Raw genomic sequence first — 15,754 nt, 5'->3', positions numbered from 1 at the left:
TTAGATATAAGGTCTCAAATGGCGCTACAGAGTTTGAAAATATACCAAAGGAGAATAAAATAACACTAAAAGTTGCTGCGTAGATTTCTCACTGTACTCTGAGACCGCAAGCTGTTCAACAGAAATAAATTTCTCTATTGACGTTGATGTATTTACAGATACCTGTTATTAGAAATCCTGTTTACCGAAGAGTTACTGCATGAGATAAATACACTCCTGGAAATGGAAAAAAGAACACATTGACACCGGTGTGTCAGACCCACCATACTTGCTCCGGACACTGCGAGAGGGCTGTACAAGGAATGATCACACGCACGGCACAGCGGACAAACCAGGAACCGCGGTGTTGGCCGTCGAATGGCGCTAGCTGCGCAGCATTTGTGCACCGCCGCCGTCAGTGTCAGCCAGTTTGCCGTGGCATACGGAGCTCCATCGCAGTCTTTAACACTGGTAGCATGCCGCGACAGCGTGGACGTGAACCGTATGTGCAGTTGACGGACTTTGAGCGAGGGCGTATAGTGGGCATGCGGGAGGCCGAGTGGACGTACCGCCGAATTGCTCAACACGTGGGGCGTGAGGTCTCCACAGTACATCGATGTTGTCGCCAGTGGTCGGCGGAAGGTGCACGTGCCCGTCGACCTGGGACCGGACCGCAGCGACGCACGGATGCACGCCAAGACCGTAGGATCCTACGCAGTGCCGTAGGGGACCGCACCGCCACTTCCCAGCAAATTAGGGACACTGTTGCTCCTGGGGTATCGGCGAGGACCATTCGCAACCGTCTCCATGAAGCTGGGCTACGGTCCCGCACACCGTTAGGCCGTCTTCCGTTCACGCCCCAACATCGTGCAGCCAGCCTCCAGTGGTGTCGCGACAGGCGTGAATGGAGGGACGAATGGAGACGTGTCGTCTTCAGCGATGAGAGTCGCTTCTGCCTTGGTGCCAATGATGGTCGTATGCGTGTTTGGCGCCGTGCAGGTGAGCGCCACAATCAGGACTGCATACGACCGAGGCACACAGGGCCAACACCCGGCATCATGGTGTGGGGAGCGATCTCCTACACTGGCCGTACACCACTGGTGATCGTCGAGGGGACACTGAATAGTGCACGGTACATCCAAACCGTCATCGAACCCATCGTTCTACCATTCCTAGACCGGCAAGGGAACTTGCTGTTCCAACAGGACAATGCACGTCCGCATGTATCCCGTGCCACCCAACGTGCTCTAGAAGGTGTAAGTCAACTACCCTGGCCAGCAAGATCTCCGGATCTGTCCCCCATTGAGCATGTTTGGGACTGGATGAAGCGTCGTCTCACGCGGTCTGCACGTCCAGCACGAACGCTGGTCCAACTGAGGCGCCAGGTGGAAATGGCATGGCAAGCCGTTCCACAGGACTACATCCAGCATCTCTACGATCGTCTCCATGGGAGAATAGCAGCCTGCATTGCTGCGAAAGGTGGATATACACTGTACTAGTGCCGACATTGTGCATGCTCTGTTGCCTGTGTCTATGTGCCTGTGGTTCTGTCAGTGTGATCATGTGATGTATCTGACCCCAGGAATGTGTCAATAAAGTTTCCCCTTCCTGGGACAATGAATTCACGGTGTTCTTATTTCAATTTCCAGGAGTGTATTTAAACTAGAATGCACTGATCTAAACTGCATCTGCCTACTAGTGCACGATTAAAACTTAGTGGCGTGATTGCGGTTTCTGGCGTCGGGAAAATTTACACAAGGAAGCCGCCCTGCACAAAGATATTCGCAAGACTTACGCAAAAACAAAAACTATGATTAATTTTCTAACCACTTGTCTACGCAGTAAAATATACACGTACAGATCACTTCTTTGCAGAATCATGTGAACAATAAAAACGAAGACTAAATTAATTTACAGTTTATCAGACAAGTGCTGCGGATGCTCTGTTGCGCGTCCTGTCAGCTCGGCTTGGCGTCAGAGCTGTGTCCACTTATTGTCTTACTTCTTCTCAAAAACCACTTAGAATAGGGTAAAGTTGGATGACGATTGTGGGAGCTGATTAATTATGTGCTCAAACTCTCCAAGAGGCTTTGCCTTTCAGATACCCATAAACACAGAAAATCGTTTAACTCATGGCATAGTCTTGCTGCAGGGTTCGCAACTGTATGAAATTTTGATAGCAGAATTTGGTGGCTATTGCTTCCCTTTAAAAATTTTTCCACTGTGTGCAGGTGAATTGACATTTGTTAATGTGCTTGATTATTATTATTATTATTATTGTTATTATGTACATTGAAGGTGGAGGGGGGGGGGGGGCAGAAAGGGAAGGGAAGAGAAGGAACTGATGATATCAGCTGCATTAGGACTTTCTGTAGAATCAGTGGCGATGAGCCAAATGTGTGCTGAACTGGCACTTGAACCCGGGATGTCCTGTATACTAGAGATGGGCAAAACTGTTCTTTTCAGAGATTGGATCAGAACTGTTCACTCCCTGAAATGAATTAGCTCTTTTTCATGACTCACCACTCATTTACAATAGAAAATAAATGGAAGGCACATTGCCCTTTAAACTTGGTTTATTCCAGTACTATACCTGTATTTTGATCTTATTTGATCCTATTTTGAAGTAACACAGATAATAAGTAAGAATTTTGTATTGTTGATTGAAATTTCCACGATATGACAAAGTTTTTGATTATTGATTTATTTTGCACTATCGTGGTTTTTTGGGTGATCGGAAAATGTTGTAACTTGAGATTTACATTAACAATATATTTGGCTATAATGTATTAAAATTTCATTAACCTCATACAAATTCATCTTAAGCCATATATTTTTAAAGTGAACGTTTCCTTCCGAAGACGCCTAAAATCGCAAAATCCGTACCAGAATAAGAAAAAAAATATAAATTTGACTGTAAAACGAAAGTGCTGCATATAGCCTTACGCAGAATAAAACAAGGAAAATATTGGTGTATCACATTTTGCGATACGTTTATTGGTTCGCTCGTAATTAAAGCGTAAATTCGAGTGTCCATAATAAAAATCCTATAGTAAGAGGAGTCATCAGGAACCTAATCTAATCAGTTTAAACAAATAAAAATAAAATAAAAACAACTGATGTATACATAACATAATAATGTAATATACATAGCGGTATTACTACGAAGAACAATATCCAGTAGGGACGAACTCCGATGCAGAGGCGCTGATTCGAGCAGGTCGAGCCGCGAGCTGTATTACTGCGTGAGCTGAGACCGCAGAGACCAGAGTGACACCTGAGTCGCTTTGCTCAACGCTCTGGCTAGAGTCGAGACGGTGGGGTGAGCGTTGAGCGGGCGAGTTCCGAGGGTGGGGGGAGCGGTGAACTCACCCGCTCCGAAACAAATCGTCCGTTCCCTTGTGAGCAGGTTGTTGCAAGTAGTTCCTATGTTATCCGCTAGGTGGCTCTCTGTCCTGTTGGTCGCGTCAACTGCCCAGAGGGCAGAACGTGCGACTGAAACGATCGCCGACAGAGTGCGATGTGAAGTTAAGCTGCGCCAGACACTGCGCGCGGCAGACGACGCACAGGGACGGCACGGCATATGTGAAACACGAAATCCAATGGGGCACTGCACAAGGCAGGCAGCCAAGGTAGAAGCAGGGCAGAGGCCGGCGCTGGCTGTGTTGTGTGGCGTGCTCTGTGCTGTGACCAGCAGAGGCGCTGCTGATATGCTCTCTCTCTCTCTCTCTCTGCCGTGGGAAACGTTTGAAGCTACCGTTCTTTTTTTCTGAATCACTGATTGTTCACTCCTTTGAAAGATTCAACTCTATGAATTAGTTCAAGAGCGCATCCCCCATCTCTACTGTATACTAGGCAATTGCATTATCTAATGTGCCACTTGGACACAATGTTAACCACCACTGTGTAGACTATCTCAGCAGGTCCCTCGACTGACCCACACCTAGCACCGCCACTTATCTTCTATCCCTGGCCATGTTCTCCTTCATCACTAATTTTAGATTTAGGACATGTCTGAAAGAACAGACACCACACATTCAGATAACTGATATGCCTCTATGGCAATCAGTCAACAACTGTCAGTGCATTTATTTTCCACTACCATTGGGAATCTAAAATCAGTGAGCAATGAGCACATGTGTGAGGACTGCAGAAAAGTGGTGGCACTAGGTGGGAATGAGGATACGCCGAGGAGTGTTCCAAGATAGTCTACACATTTGTTATGAACATTATTTCTGGGTGGTGGAATGGTCAATGAAACTGCTTAGTAAGCAGGAGATCCCGTGTTTGGCATACCTTCCACATAAAGTCCTGATGCAGCTGATATCATCGGTTCCTCTCCTTCCTCTTGCTTTTTGCACCCTCCACTTTCAATTTACATAATATGAATCACAGCTGCAGATTCTGCATGGTGTGTGTTCTTTGAGACACATCCGAAAGACCAGACACCACCCATTCGTATAATTACTGTTATTATTGTTCTTCTGAACGTTTTTAATATCTTTGCTATATATTGCTTCTGATCAGATGCAAGAGAGACCTTAAGGCCGTCTTCTTGTCAGACTAAATAAGCAATAAATAAGTATGGACTTGCCCATGGATGAGGAGTTAGTGCTCCTGTGTGCCTACTCTTTACAGTACTTCATGAAAGTGTCATACAGTGCAACAATATCTTTAATGACGGTCTTTCCATGTGGAAAATGTACACAGATGCCAATCTACAAAATTTTTGGCTGCTTAGCCAGTAAAATCGGATTTAATTTGTCTCTTATCCTTCTGCTGGACAGCTTTGTTTTCTGACTTTCTCAGTACTCCCTGAACTCTGCACTGCAGGTTATGAAATTTGCAATATTCACTTCATTTTAGGGCATATATCATGTTCCCTCCTCCCCTCAATGCAAAATACATCTTCCAAATTTCTTCAGATTCTTCAGAAATCCACACTAAATACTTGTTAATTTATCTTTACATTTGTAAAATGAAACATTTTTTGAGGCGTATAGCGCATACCGAGCTTTTGCTCCCTTTGTTCTTGCGCCCTTTTTTGCGGATAGCCACTGGGCACATGAAACCTGTATTCAGACCATAATTTCACATACCTCTATCTTTATACTTGTGGTAACTCACTCATTGATTAACAAAATTTTGGTAAATTAATTTGCTTCTGTATTCAATGGAACTCTTTCTAGTACACCCGGGGCAATGGGGAAAGTGTGTGATGATTTGTTCTCCTCTAACGTAAACGATTTTAAAACTATGCTCTTGGTCAGATAATGGCAAACTCGCAGTTCTGGCATATAATAATTTATAGTTCAACAAAAAACGAAGAGCTTTATCTTTGTTATAAATGTTTCTGTGATGCCCAAAAGGATACAAATTAATACGCTTAGGTGCCAAAGTTACTGCAAATGTTTCAACTTCCTCCACAGAATAAGCTTTTGCACAAGAAATGCTTGGGTGTGGAACCAGTCTTGTAAACCTTCGCTCCCTGGTCCTTGTGTCAGACTCGGCTTGGAATCATTAAGCTCTGATTCCAACATTTAACGCACCTGTCGCCAAATAAAAATCTTTTGTCATCTCTTGATAGTACAACATACTATTTTAACTTACCTCTGTTTCGATTGCCTCAAAACCTTTTTGATAATCTGGTGTCCAGTGGCATGCAATCTGGAGACAAACTTCCTGAAAATACTATACAGACCAAGGAAACTCTTTAATTCATTGTCAGTGTAACGCCTTGTAAAATTCCTTATCAAGCTGTTTTCACTTTCATCCAGTCGAATACATTTTGATGTGGAAATTAAAAACGGAGTAATGGGAAGAAAGAATCTTCTCTGGTTTCGGCTGTCGAGGAAGAATGGGCTGCCATTCCTCCACAGACATTCTGACATCCAATGAAAGTGTCCCCAACAGAGTCTAACCCATCAAAAGGGCTAAGGGTGGACACAGCTCATACTAATGTCCACTAACAGGTGACTGGATACTCTTGATCAGTTAGTGTGGATACAGAAACCAAGGTGAAGAGCGCATGATGTTAGAGAATTTGAAGGAAGTGGTAAAACTTTGGTTGGAAGTGTGGAAATCTAGGAGTCACTGGCATAAGAGCGGGCTGGTCGAATTATGGCCGTGTAACTGTAGTCTATGTCGTAGCGACTCCTTATCAATTAGAGGGCCCGCACAACAGACAAGCCAGGTGGGCTGCCGAACTCCCTTCAAGGGCTCAGATTTAGGTTCAGTATCAATGCTGATGCAGGCACAAGTGATTCAGAGCACACTATTTAGCATACATTGTTTAACGTGGAGATCCTCAGGAGTCGACCATTACGAATTCCAATCTAGACCCAACGACGTAGTCAAATAGGACTGTAGGGCACAGTACCATGGAGAATGGACCGCAGATCAATAGAAATATGTCACCGATTTTGTGTACGCCTCTATGTCAAAGTGAGTTCCAAAGTGCTACAGGCAGACCAGCTTGCACAATGACCGTGCGGTAGTTAAAAAGAATGGGGTGGGATAGAATGGTGTTGCAGCTCCTCATTTAGTCACATATTTCCGTAACCAATGATGAGGTGATGTGCAGAGCGATGCCACTGGACAGTGGATGATTGGAAACGACTGGGAGTAATGAATCAGTATATACCTTGTGTCAATTCGATGGAAGGGTTTGGGCTTGGCCAATGCCTGGAGGACATTACCTGTCACCTTGTGTAATGCCATGAGAGGGTGTTACTATATGGGAGGTGTGGTCCCCTTCATGCACTTAAGAAACGCAAAACGCTGAAAGATGAGAACACTTTTATAGCTCTTTGTAATGCTTATAGTGGAGGAACATTTCGAAGATCCTGGCCGTGTATCCTGTCGTAGAACAGGAATTATGAGGCAGTGGCATGCAGACAATAACATTCCTGACATGGACTGGTCTGTGCAGAATCCCGACCTGAGCAGACCTTTGGGATGAATTAGAACACTGACTTCACTGCAGACCACTGCATCCAAGATTACTATCTTCTCGGGTTTCGGGTTTGAGGAAGAATGGGCTGCCATTCCTTCACAGACATTCAGACATCCCACGCAAGTGCCCCAACAGAGTGTAACCCATCAAAAGCGCGAAGGGTGGACACAGCTCATCCTAACGTCCACTAACAGTTGTCTGGATACTCTTGATCAGTTAGTGTAAGTTAATAGAGGATGTTAGTGAGAGAGGATGGGTGGATACAGAAAGCAAGGTGAAGAGTGCATGGTGTTAGGGAATTTGGAGGAAGTGGTAAAGTTCTAGAGGAGTGGAAATCTAGGAACCATTGGCATAAGAGTGGGCTGGTCGAATTATGTCCGTGTGGCTGTAGTCTATGTCGTAGCGGCCCCTTGTCAGTTAGAGGGCCAGCACAACAGACAAGCAAGGTGAGCTGCTGACCTTTCAAGAGCTCAGATCGAAACATCGCCAGTGGATGTAAACAACAACAGACTTTCCGCATAAACACGGGAATACTTCGTGAAAAGCCAGGTGACAGAGATCCATCAATTGGAACTAATGTGACTACGTGTAGCACTCCGCCGAATTGGCGTTGTAAGCACGTCAGCAATCAGACCAGCAATGTGTACCTACAGCTAGGACAGCTCCAGCCAATACCTATGCCGGCTCTAGCATAGTAGACACTCGCTGTAGCATTGGTAGATGTCTCTTTGTAATTGTGTAGAGCAGTATCTTGGTTATTATTTTGTTTTCACTGTCTTGTACTCTTAAATGGTGTTTGCCACCACTAGAATTGTTATGCTTCTTGTTGTTTTTGCGGTTGGAAATTAGTGCGCGCCAAGGAGGCGTTTTGGTTATAATAAAATGTGTTCAATCTTGATAATTCGTTTTGTCAAAAAATGGCTCTGAACACTATGGGACTCAACTGCTGTGGTCATAAGTCCCCTAGAACTTAGAACTACTTAAACCTAACTAACCTAAGGACAGCACACAACACCCAGCCACCACGAGGCAGAGAAAATCCCTGACCCCGCCGGGAATCGAACCCGGGAACCCGGGCGTGGGAAGCGAGAACGCTACCGCACGACCACGAGATGCGGGCTATTCGTTTTGTCCTGCCGACCGCAGAACACTACATTCTATGTTAGAGGATGCAGTCCATAAGTTCTGCAGGTTAGAAGTTTTAGTCTATAGTAGGCTTTCTGATGGATGGTTAGTAGGTGCGGTTTCTGTGTTAGTTTATTTATGTAGCCTGGCAGTATTTGGTGGCATCAGACCATCTCTTATATCTGCCCAGGCGTTCTTGATGTTATGAATCACGTGCATTATGACAAAGATGTTATAAGTTACCTCTAATGCACAGCATTACAACAAATGGCAGTTGCTGTAGTGCACAGTGGTGGGCGGTTACTGTGTGCCACTGTGCTATAGCATACTCTAAATATAGCACTAAAATTATGCCGCTTCTCTTCGACTGCAAGTCAGAATTCAAACTAAAACTGCGCCATTGGTCATTGAATGCATGCTGTTACGCAAATAAAATGGACGAAAACACGTTTTGTAGCTCTGTCTCTACGGTAACTAAAAACCGGTGTCTTGTGCTGACATGACGGTCGGCCACAATACGATCAATTCAGAGAAGAGACACAGGCATCTGATTTCGACAGCGTATACTCTGATGTGGCACCATCCCTTCCCGCACTTTGAGTGCTATGTTGTTTACAGCACCAGGTCAGTATTTTTTTTTTATTTCGTGTAACGTATTGTGCAAGCGGAGAGTATGAAATGTTCTGAAGAGCAGTTGCCGTAACAGCACTGCGGCTGAGTGGTCAAGCATACTCACTGGCAGTTCATTGGCTCGGGTTCAGTTCTTGCTGCTGCTAACACTTTCTTTTTCCATTTTATTTTATTCCTCCAATAGTTAAACAATTTATTATAAAATCTAGATATATTTAAACAGTTCCGTTTATGTGTATAAAATTAATATTTTCAGTTTAGTTACGTTTATTACCTGTAAGTCAAAAGGCTTTATTTTGTGGTAGAATACGTGAGTACATGAAGAAATCTAGTTTCTGCGAATGATCTGCTAAGGAGGCCCTTTTCCAGTAGAGATTCGGAAGAGAAAGTGTGATTTAATAAGTTAGATAAATCTAATCCAAACGTAAATCCAACAAAAGCAGGGTGTGGGATGAGGCTTGTTGATTTGGCACAGACAATGTGAATAGAAGCAGGTCAATGCATCTTTCATGTCCCTAGAATATTTCGCCTGAGTGGGTCGTAGTAAAAGGTAAAATTCTCTCTAAATATTTATGCGTAGAGTATGAGGAATTTTTGAGCAACAGTGTTGTAAAGGCGTACTACAGAAGTGTCAAGCGCATCAAACGGTAATTCGTTGGCTCAGGTACGACTCCTATTGACTCCATCATTTTTTTCCATTTTTTTTATTCTCCGCAATGTTAAACGATTAATTATGAAATTTAAACATATTTAAACAGTCCGGTTTGTATATGTAAAATTAGTATACTCAGTTAAGTGTTTATTATTAGCCTTGTTAAGTCAAACGGCTATAGCCCACCACTTTGGCAGGCCGTTCACAAAACGACAAATAAAATGTGTCTTCCGCCCTCCAGCGCGTGTACAAACTATGCTGGGTTCTCTTAAAGACGACCTAGGTCTAAGGAGACCAGGGATATATATAAAAGCTCTGCCAGTATGGGGAATCATACGTTGGCCAGATGTGTCGCACTGTTAAGGATGTATGTCCTGAACACAGACGTCACACCAGACTAGGTCAGCCAGAAAAGTTTGCTGTGGCTGAACACTGTCTTCACACGGAACAGAGCTTGTACTACGGAGAGACAAAGATCTTTTGAATGAAACGCACACCCTTAGCTGGTTACAGGCATTGACATACGTCAACGGGGACAGATAAAAATGTGTGCGCCGACCGGGACTCGAACCCGGGATCTCCTGCTTACATGGCAGACGCTCTATCCATCTTTCTTTTTTTTAAATCTCATTTTGTTCGCGTTTGTTCGTTGCATCTGCTCGGGGCGGACGTCGTAAGACATCCGTTTAAGTTCGTTGTTGATCGATTAGCGCAGTTTTTTTATTACAGAGGGCTGCTAAGCCTCTGAACGAACACGCTGAGCTACCGTGCCGGCTGATTACAGGCGTTGACATACGTCAGCGGGGACAGATGAAACTGTGTGCCCCGACCGGGATTCGAACCCGGGATCTCCTGCTTACATGGCAGACGCTCTATCCAACTGAGCCACCGAGGACACAGAGTACAGCGCGACTGCAGGGATTTATCTCTGGCACGCCTCCCGCGAAACCCACATTCTCAACGTATTGTCCCGCACTACATTCGTAGTGCCCCCGCCCATTATACTCATTACTCGCGGCGCGTTGCCGATTCCCGTAAGAGTTCGGGCACTGCTTCTGCACTCGCACAGAAGAAAAAGATGGTCAAGTGGCCGGTGAGCCTTAACTACACTGCTGGAAATTGAAATAAGAACACCGTGAATTCATTGTCCCAGGAAGGGGAAACTTTATTGACAGATTCCTGGGGTCAGATACATCACATGATCACACTGACAGAACCACAGGCACATAGACACAGGCAACAGAGCATGCACAATGTCGGCACTAGTACAGTGTATATCCACCTTTCGCAGCAATGCAGGCTGCTATTCTCCCATGGAGACGATCGTAGAGATGCTGGATGTAGTCCTGTGGAACGGCTTGCCATGCCATTTCCACCTGGCGCCACAGTTGGACCAGCGTTCGTGCTGGACGTGCAGACCGCGTGAGACGACGCTTCATCCAGTCCCAAACATGCTCAATGGGGGACAGATCCGGAGATCTTGCTGGCCAGGGTAGTTGACTTACACCTTCTAGAGCACGTAGGGTGGCACGGGATACATGCGGACGTGCATTGTCCTGTTGGAACAGCAAGTTCCCTTGCCGGTCTAGGAATGGTAGAACGATGGGTTCGATGACGGTTTGGATGTACCGTGCACTATTCAGTGTCCCCTCGACGATCACCAGTGGTGTACGGCCAGTGTAGGAGATCGCTCCCCACACCATGATGCCGGGTGTTGGCCCTGTGTGCCTCGGTCGTATGCAGTCCTGATTGTGGCGCTCACCTGCACGGCGCCAAACACGCATACGACCATCATTGGCACCAAGGCAGAAGCGACTCTCATCGCTGAAGACGACACGTCTCCATTCGTCCCTCCATTCACGCCTGTCGCGACACCACTGGAGGCGGGCTGCACGATGTTGGGGCGTCAGCGGAAGACGGCCTAACGGTGTGCGGGACCGTAGCCCAGCTTCATGGAGACGGTTGCGAATGGTCCTCGCCGATACCCCAGGAGCAACAGTGTCCCTAATTTGCTGGGAAGTGGCGGTGCGGTCCCCTACGGCACTGCGTAGGATCCTACGGTCTTGGCGTGCATCTGTGCGTCGCTGCGGTCCGGTCCCAGGTCGACGGGCACGTGCACCTTCCGCCGACCACTGGCGACAGCATCGATGTATTGTGGAGACCTCACGCCTCACGTGTTGAGCAATTCGGCGGTACGTCCACCCGGCCTCCCGCATGCCCACTATACGCCCTCGCTCAAAGTCCGTCAACTGCACATACGGTTCACGTCCACGCTGTCGCGGCATGCTACCAGTGTTAAAGACTGCGATGGAGCTCCGTATGCCACGGCAAACTGGCTGACACTGACGGCGGCGGTGCACAAATGCTGGCAGCTAGCGCCATTAGACGGCCAACACCGCGGTTCCTGGTGTGTCCGCTGTGCCGTGCGTGTGATCATTGCTAGTACAGCCCTCTTGCAGTGTCCGGAGCAAGTATGGTGGGTCTGACACACCGGTGTCAATGTGTTCTTTTTTCCATTTCCAGGAGTGTATATATATACTAAGATGGTATCTGTTCTTAGTATATATAAAGATCTTTTCGTCCGCTTCCACGAACTGGGATTCCATCATTAAACAAGCAGTCGAAATTCGTATAAGTAACGACCTGATCAACAGAGGTACAGGAATTCAACTGAGCAAGGCATGGAAACCAGCACTGACGGTACTAAGGCATCGTCGGCCGCAGTCGAACGAATCCGAATCAACACAGACGGAGAATCAAAGCCCGCACGCTTAAACTAGGCGCCAACACTCGCCCACATGCGCTCTGCAGCTATTCGCGGCCACGATCTTCCAGCGTCGCGAATGAGAAGCCGATGGACCGTTTGTGCGGCAGGGGACACTGGAAGTCGCCATGCTCTATGATTCCTCTACGACGATGTTATAGCCTTAACCCTTGGCGCCTGCGCATCTCTAGCGAGCCAGCGTATATATTGGCGAGCCATTGCAGCACTACGTCTTCTCCACCCCCCCTCCCGTCGCCGCGCTTCTATCGCTGTATTCCTCCCACTCTCCACCTCCACACTATCTCCTTCATCAGGGCAATTTCCAGCACCTCCCCCCTCCCCCACATGATGAACTTCGCTGTGGCATCTACCCTTCCTACCAACTATAGCCTGGCCTTGTTCCTCCCCCCCCCCCATCCCCAGGGCCCCCATTTTTCCTCTCCCCTTCTCCCAGAGCGGATTTCCCTCCTTGCACCTGAGTCCCTGTGCACCCCCTCCTCGGCTGTTTTCATCTCCCGTCTCTTCCCTCCCCCGCCCTCCTTCGGCACGCCCCAACCTCATCCCCCTTTCTCTCCCCTCCATCTCGCCTCCTTTGCCTTTTTCCTTGACCACCCCCCCCCCCCCGGCAGATCCTCCCAGGTTTTTATTCATTATCAAGTGTGCTGTGTTTGTGTTGTGTTTGGTGCCGTTCTACAGTGTCATCAAGTGATGTGGTTTTAATTGTGTGCTCGACCTGTATATAGTCCATGACTGTTCGTGTGCTTTTTATACTGTGCCCAACTTTTAACTTGTTTTTGTCTGCAGTGTTTTAAAGTGCACTACACATTGCTAGCTGTGTTCTTTTTAACTTTATGTCGACTTTTTAACTATCCCCCAGTGTTTGTCCCCGTATTAGTGTGTATTTTAACTCCTATCATCTCCATTTAAAGTGTTTTTTATGTCCCTCTCTTTTATCCGCCTTTTATGTAGGAGTTCACCTTCTGTATTTGTAAAGCCCTTTGGCTGAAGAGCGGTGGGCTGTGCCGCTGCCACCCCTCCCCTGCCTGTGAGGAGCAGAGAAATGAAATTGCAATAAAGAAAAAAAACAGCAAGATCAATCTTAATATGTCTACTGTTTTCCTACAAAGATCATAATATTCCACCTGGCATCGAAATTATTTGTTGTAACGTTTCATGTTCCACAATTGCAGAACAGAACTAGATCAGCAGTGCCACTTTTAATGGTTAGTATAAATTTCTTATAGGCCTGTAGAATTAAGCTAGCTCATTATTTTGTGCACCTCGTGTTTTCGAAAACGGACGACGAGTGTCTACAAAGCCGGTCTGCAAAGTATGACAAAGAGGCCTTCAGCAGCAGCTTGTAGTGCTTCTCCGCATCCCGGCGGCCCACTGGCCAAAGTTGTAAAGCAGACAATGCTTAGTGGCTCCCTGGGACGCCGCTGCAGTCGCAGCTCCACGAAGTCAATGCCTGTCCCTTTGTCACCCCACAAAGGGACATTCCTCATAACATTTCGTGTTCCCCCATCTCAGCTAGAGCGCATTGCGTCTTCCCATATACCCAAAACATTTAGAAAACAATTTATGCTTCGCCATTTTAAAGAAAGGGAATTTCATAGGGCACCATACTACCAGTCACTATGATCTTAAATAAATATTTCCTTGCACATATACCATCACTCCCATTCTTTAAATTAATATAAAAATTAACGAAAAAGGAACGCAAATTTGCCTGCTGCATTTCAGTTTGTTTCTGTATAATGCTTAGTGTGCATCTACACTACACTGGAATATGAATATTCACTGTGTAAGTTTCATTTGATGTGTGTGATGCAAATTACTCGAAACTGAATCTGATAATCTGTAAATGAAGTTGAATAGAAAGAATAACTATCAGTAATACACAGAATGACTTCCTCATCAAATAATTACAACACGCCAACTAACTATCGCCCACTGAATCAGCGTCTTGTTAAAAAAAACGTCACTCCCGAATTTTACAAAAAATTTACAAATGAGTACAATTTCATAACTCAACATCACAAAGTTCGTTTTGGCCCTGCGACTGATTCTTGTCTGCGCTATGGACAGCTCTGCTTACCACATAATAAATCACAGCTTCATATCCCTGTAAGAAAGCATTGGGCGGCAGATAGAATTACAGCTCATTCGTAGCTACTTTCCAAAAGGAATTATTTTGTTATAAAAAAATGCAGCTAGCTGTCCACGCAATAGTGCAAGTGATGACAGTACACTTCTGTTAAGATTTAATATCAAAGTGAGACGAGCAATGTTGGCAAATGAATAAAAAGGTTGCTTTAAATAGAGGTAGCACAACGATTTTTTTTCATAATAGAAATGAATCACATTAACTTTGAAAATTGTGGTCTTCCTATGGCATTATCATAAACAATAAAAACTGTTTCAGACAAACAGTACGTAAGTTACGAAATTTACCCGCTACTTTTTTTTATGAAATAATTTTAATTGAAATGTAGAGGATGCACAATAAGTATCAAAACTCTAAACACATGAATGATAATTTTGCAATGAATGTCAAAGGACAGCTACTGTTGAGTAAAATGCAGTCTCTACACTACAGTAATTCACAACTGGCTCTTGCAGCAAGTATAAACTCTATCCATGTTACATCTTTCCAAATGTACAGTCACTCCACGAAAGAATCTCAAGAAACATCTTCTATCCTTCTGTATAGCAGGGAACTAGGACTGCAGATAAAATAACAATATATCGATATTTTCCAAAAAGTATCGATATTTATAGGCTTAATTTTTTCCGCGCAATCCAGAACAGGTATCCCAATCACGCAAAATCGCCGTAACAATTAAGGCTATCCTCCCTCATCTACATCTACATCTACATTTATACTCCGCAAGCCACCCAAAGGTGTGTGGCAGAGGGCACTTTACATGCCACTGTCATTACCTCCCTTTCCTGTTCCAGTCGCGTATGGTTCGCGGGAAGAACGACTGTCTGAAAGCCTCCGTGCACGCTCGAATCTCTCTGATTTTACATTCGTGATCTCCTCAGGAGGTATAAGTAGGGGGAAGCAATATATTCGATACCTCATCCAGAAGCGCACCCTCTCGAAACCTGGCGAGCAAGCTACACCGCGATGCAGAGCGCCTCTCTTGCAGAGTCTGCCACTTGAGTTTGCTAAACATTTCCGTAACGATATCACGGTTACCAAATAACCCTGTGACGAAACGCGCCGCTCTTCTTTGGATCTTCTCTATCTCCTCCGTCAACTCGATCTGGTACGGATCCCACACTGATGAGCAATACTCAAGTATAGGTCGAACGAGAGTTTTGTAAGCCACCTCCTTTGTTGATGGACTACATTTTCTAAGGACTCTCCCAATGAATCTCAACCTGGTACCCGCCTTACCAACAATTAATTTTATATGATCATTCCACTTCAAATCGTTCCGTACGCATACTCCCAGATATTTTACAGAAGTAACTGCTACCAGTGTTTGTTCCGCTATCATATAATCATACAATAAAGGATCCTTCTTTCTATGTATTCGCAATACATTACATTTGTCTATGTTAAGGGTCAGTTGCCACTCCCTGCACCAAGTGCCTATCCGCTGCAGTACTTCCTGCATGTCGCTGCAATTTTCTAATG

The 15,754-nt window shown here is 45.5% G+C and overlaps 1 protein-coding gene and 1 non-coding gene across 2 annotated transcripts in view; one reads left to right on the top strand and one right to left on the bottom strand.

Moving 5' to 3' along the window:
* LOC126094744 (uncharacterized) overlaps positions 1-15,754 on the top strand; it is a 143,045-nt gene that overhangs the window by 55,718 nt on the left and 71,573 nt on the right. The gene's annotated exons all lie outside the window — the stretch shown is intronic.
* Trnat-ugu (transfer RNA threonine (anticodon UGU)) lies at positions 10,163-10,236 on the bottom strand. Its single transcript has one exon. It is a non-coding gene; the product is annotated as a tRNA-Thr (tRNA).

This window comes from Schistocerca cancellata, chromosome 8 (genome assembly GCF_023864275.1).
Source record: "Schistocerca cancellata isolate TAMUIC-IGC-003103 chromosome 8, iqSchCanc2.1, whole genome shotgun sequence".
Taxonomy (NCBI): domain Eukaryota; kingdom Metazoa; phylum Arthropoda; class Insecta; order Orthoptera; family Acrididae; genus Schistocerca; species Schistocerca cancellata.
This window is presented reverse-complemented; position numbering and strand designations above follow the sequence as displayed.